At 49.5% G+C, this 5,410-nt stretch overlaps 1 pseudogene; it reads left to right on the top strand.

Moving 5' to 3' along the window:
• LOC118323157 overlaps positions 1–5,410 on the top strand; it is a 20,339-nt pseudogene that overhangs the window by 11,753 nt on the left and 3,176 nt on the right.

Below are 5,410 nucleotides of genomic sequence, written 5' to 3'. Positions count from 1 at the left end.
TTTTTTTCCACAGCATCCCCCCCACCCCTACCCCCTACATATACACACACATACACCCAGCCTGTCCCCCCCCCCCTAAATGTGAGGGATCTTAGGGAAGAGTTTCAGTGTGTCATGTGAGCTCTCAGTGGGTCAGAGGGGAGCTGGTAGCTTAAGGCTTTAGAGAGGCTAACTTCAGGTTGAGAGAAGAACAGGAAAGGAGGTCCGAAACGGAGGGCAGGGGAGGAACATCTTTCAGAAGTAGTAATAACAGAAGCAGCTTAATAAAATAAACTCGACGTGACCCCCTTTTTTTCCCAACCTTATGAGGAAAGTGTTTCTTATATAAGGATCCACAGATTGTTTCTCGCCACTCTTCTCTCACTGTTCTCCTTTTGCTTTATTTTTTCTTCTATTCTTGTTTTTGTTTCCCGTCTGATTTTTGGCAATGGCTGCCATTCCCATGGTGCACCAGCCCTAGGCTCCATCAGACAGCGGCTCTTTTTCTCACTCTTTTCTCCCCTTCATCCCTACTACAAAGGGATGGGAGAAATACAAAAAAGAAGAAGAAAAATCAAGAAAGCCCCAGTGCAAAAATGCAAATAATTTAAGATGTGTGTGCGCACACACATTTCCCTACTGTCACCATACTGTAAGATGCCCAGTGTGTGACAAGGGGGGAAATAAATTACCTCAACCTGTCTGATCTCCCATCCTTTTTTGTCACCTTTATCTCTTTCCTCCAATCCTTCTCTCTTCATTTTCTCTTTCTCTGCCCTCCTGTGAGCACACATCTCTGCATCTCAACTTCTCCCATTTTTTTTTAATCCCTCATCCTTCCCTCCCTGGAGTTCTCTTCCACCCCCTGTCGATATGTGGCTTTTATTCCAAGATGTAAAGCCACTGCTTCCCATCTATCTATCCCTCCATCCCCCCCTCCACCACCCTATTCTCCCCCCACTGAGTGTTTGATATTTGACGAGGAAGCCTTTGAAGTGAGCTGACTTTAAAGAGGCCTGCTGATGATGACAGAGGGAACCAGCCAAGGCCTAGCCCAGCGTGACCATGCACCAGGCCTGCCACCCCTTGAAACATCCCTGTAGCCCTGGGTGCCCATGAGAGTGCCCTGATCAGTACCACCAATGAACAATGCGCAAATGTAGACAGATGAGGGGAGAGGAGTATGGATGTCTTTGTAGGAGTCGGGGAGGGTTGGGGCTCAGGCCGTGGAGGGATGACAGCGGCTAATGTATCTCCTTTTTCCCCAAAGCGTACTTGTCGTCCTCCCAAGGAGATGGTCCCAATGGAGCCGGCACTCTTTGCAGCCCAGCTCATCTCCCGCCTGGAGAGCCTGAAGAGAAAGCAGGACACCATCAACTCTCTGGAGGAGAGGCTGCAGCAGATTCAGGAGGTTTGTGTGCCACAGTTTTCTTTACTAGAAAAGTCAATGGTAAGGTTTTCTGTTATTCCTCAGTTAATGACTTTGTATGTTTTTACCAGGAGGAGGAAAGAGAAGACACAGAGATCATGGCAAGTGCCCCCCAGCTCTCCCCCCACCCCTTGACCCTCCCTGGCTCCACTGACGAGGACCCCCAGGCGATCCTGGACCATCACCTCTCCCGTGTCCTTAAGACCCCCGGCTGCCAGTCCCCCGCCGTCATCCGCCACTCACCTCGCTCCAGCTCCCCAGAGCACAAGCCCTTCGCGAGGGTAGGCTTTGGAATCAAGGCCCTGGTACGGACGGGGCCCTCCAGTTCCTCCATCTCCAGTCCTGACCAAGGGGCCATCACTCTGGCCTTGGGCCCCAGCAGGACCCTCGTAAGCAGGCAGAGCACCAAACACATCCACCACCACTACATCCACCATCACGCCAGTCCCAAGACCAAGGAGCAGATTGAAAGGGAGGCGGCCCTCAGGGTGCACGGCCTGTGCTCCAGCAGTGGCGAGTGCCAGCCCTGCCAGCCTTACCAGCGCAGCCGCAGCCTGGGCAGAGAGATGTGTGGGGCCATCTCAGCAGACAGCAGCGTGGGGTCAGTTCCAAGCTTGGAATGCATGTCCCGTTTATTTCCGGTTTCCTTGTGTTGATTACGTGAAAATAAACTATACTAATTCACCCTCTCTCTTCCTCGCAGGCGTTCCAGCTCTCTGTCCAGGCGTGTGTGTCGTTCAGGGGCTGAGGAAGGAGTAGCAGAGAGGTGTATGGAGGACTGTGGGCCCTTACAGCTGCCCAGTGACACGACAGACCCCACCCAGAATGTGTTGCAGTGGATCCTGGAAAGTAAACGGCAAGGCAGGCACAAGTCTCACAGGTGAGCAGGAGTGCCCACACAAGTTTAAAGTTTTATTTTAGTCTAAAATATTATATTTTACACCCCACCGTTACATGTTGTTAATGCATGTAGTCTTTTTTTTTTTCTTCCTTGCAGTAACCAGAGCACCAAGAAATCCTTTGGAAGCTCCTCTGCCCAGACGCACACGTGGGGTGGTGGTGGAAGCTGTGGCCACCTACGTAGCCACCAGCCAGCCCAGCCATTCATCCAGGACCCAGCCATGCCTCCCCTGCCCCCTCCCAACACTTTGGCCCAGCTGGAGGAGGCCTGCCGCAGACTGGAGGAGGTCTCCACCAAGACCACCAAGCAAAGGTACACAGAAACTAGAGAGTAGTTGTTGAATGTTGCTCTTTGCTTTGTACTGCTTCCTTGCTTGCTTATTTCTAGCCATCAAAGATTTGAAATATATTGATGTCTCCGAGGAAAATATCAGTGTGAGTCTTGGTAATAAAGTTTCTGTCGTATTTCTTCCCAGGCATTCAACGTCCAGTCTCCAGCAAGAGAAGAGCCACCTAGTGCCTGTCCAGGGTGAGGGCTCCGTCCCTCCGTCTCTAGCCAATCCCAGCCCTGCTGGCCTTCTCACAACCAGCCCCGGTCTCCAATCAGAAGAGTACGATGCCTCTAGTGTCCCGCCCTCCCTCTCCTCTCCTCCTCTCTGCTCCTCTTCCTCCTCCTCTCAGCCATAGCCTCCACCTTGCAGTGTACTTCTACCTTTTTAACTCTTCTTACTTGACACCCGCACTGCTCACTGCACATGTAGGGAAGACAGACGAGTAGTCATGTGCGAAAACCTACTCGAATCACACACATGTGCACACACCCACATACAGTCATTCAAAAGGGAAGGTGACCCCCTTTGCGAGGCTTATTTTAAGCTTCGCACACAGATGCCTGGCTCTGCCTCTGTTTGCATGAATCTTGTGTATTTGTGCTGTGTGTGGGGAGTGTGTAGTCACTGCACCACCTGACTGAGACATCCCTTTCATATATATGTATCATTTTTATTGGCTGTCCTTCAGTGAGCTGGCAGTCGGCTGGGGCGAGCAGAGCTTAGCAAAGAGAGAGCTCCTCTGAAGTGGGCCTACAAAGCCTTGGACATAGCTGAAGGGGAATTGATAATACTCTGCCCCTTCTCCGTGCACACACAACACACAAGTACACACTGATGCCACTGGGTCACTCGATCACTCACTAGTGTTAGTCTTCAGTCAGGGTGCTGTTACTGCATCTCTAGTCTGCACACTCTTGCTGAAATTAGCAGATTGTTGGTCGGAATCCCTTTTTTAGAAGCTTTGCTCTGTTTCTGATTTTCTCTTTTGATCATTATCTTAAGTACCGCAAGAGTGTCCGCTCCTTCTAACGCACCCTTTCTCTTTGTCTGCTTTCAGGATGAAGGAGTGTAAAAAGGGTGTAGGAAGCAACGGGGTGTGCAGTGGCGAGACAGTGGTCACGTATTTCTTCTGCGGTGAGGAAATCCCCTACCGGAGGACCATGAAGAGCCACAGTCTCACCCTGGGCCACTTCAAGGAGCAGCTCCGCAAGAAGGGCAACTACAGGTGTGTGTGTGTGTAACTGGAATACACAGAGTCAGTTAAGGTGTGCGTTAATTCGGTGATGTAATGGGACCTTTTGCCACCGGTGTGATATTGTTATTGCCAGCAATAAAACGCTATCAATTCACTGGCCTTGATGTTTGAGAGCAAAAGATGAATTAGTTGACCGTTTTTTGTGCATCAGCACAAAGCCCCCCCTTGTCGCCAGTGTACAGGTCGCAGTCTGAAAATTAAACTTTAAAAGAGTTTAGCTTTATAATACACTTAATTTTTTTAAAGTGGCAGTCACATGGGCAGGAAGCTGTGGACCGGAAGTGGAGTCATTTCCGATATCTCCAGTAATATGGGAGCTGTATGACTGATTTACAACGCCTGATCATGTGGGTTATCTCGGCATAACCTGGAGACATTGTAGGCGCCGTGAGCAATCAAAATTTGACGGGGCAAGACTAAAGGAAACCGCTAACTGACGCCAGAGAATCTATCGTTAGCTAGCTGAGCGGCTACAAGCTACAACGTCTAGTTCTAATTTATTTCTTTGATCTGTCTCCGCATTTATTAGTGCTTTATCCATGTGGAGCACTGTTATCAGTGTTTGTTTCTGTGTGTGTGTGTGCAGTCAGATTAAGGCCTCTGTTGTGTTTTGTGTGTGTGTGTGTGTTGAGGGGGGTGCAATGAAAAGGAAAGGACAAGAGTGAGGGAGGGTGGGTGGTGCAGGGGTTAGTGGAAGAGTTTGAACTGCAGCGATTTGGGTCCCATCTGGTATTGATTTCCATGCTAAGGCACACTTAATACACATGGCTTTGAAGCCCCGGCCCCTTTCATTTCAACCAACAAAGACTCACACAAATGGCCAGCGTGCAAATTCTTCACTGATGCTATCAGGGGCTCTTTTTTTTTCCTGCCCTGGTGTGTGTGTGTGTCTGTGTACACATGTGTGCACGCACGAATGTGCTTGCGTTGAACGCGCACAGTGTTTACACATGTTGTAATCATTTTATGGATATTTTTGAAAGGCAGATTGTTAAATGCCAGATTCGCTTGTTTGCTGTACTTCAGGGCCCCGACTGAGGCCGCACAGCTTCGGTGTGTGTTTGCAGAGAGAGATTTTACTGTGATTGGTCCTTTCCAGTGGGCATTAAAGGAAAAGATTAAACATTTATTGTTTAGGCTGCCATGGTCTCCAGGATAAGCATGGGTTGAGTCTTGTGTTAATAATTACAGGTATCAAACTATTTCTGGAGAATAAAGCGAAAGAACTGATAGTAACTTCTTCCTGTCCAGATGTGTGCAGCGTTTTTGGAACAACAAATGTGACAAGCACTTAGCTCCAAGTACTCCACATCTGTCTGTTTGCCCCCCCCCCCTTCTTTTCTCTCTGGCTCGCTGTCTCAGTTCCTGTGTCATACCATCCACATTTTTTGGAACGAGAGCTGCGCGGCGCTTTAATAGCAGCCAGAGAATGTGTGGAGTTGGGTCATTTCAACATGGCAGCGGTTCAACAAAGAACAGTACTGCTGGGCCCTGCCAGACGATATTGGTGCCAGA

This window comes from Morone saxatilis, unplaced genomic scaffold (assembly GCF_004916995.1).
Source record: "Morone saxatilis isolate NCDOM2014 unplaced genomic scaffold, NCSU_SB_2.0 Contig14, whole genome shotgun sequence".
In the NCBI taxonomy this organism is placed as follows: domain Eukaryota; kingdom Metazoa; phylum Chordata; class Actinopteri; family Moronidae; genus Morone; species Morone saxatilis.
The sequence above is the reverse complement of the archived record's forward strand: the minus strand, read 5'-3'. Positions and strand labels throughout refer to the sequence as shown.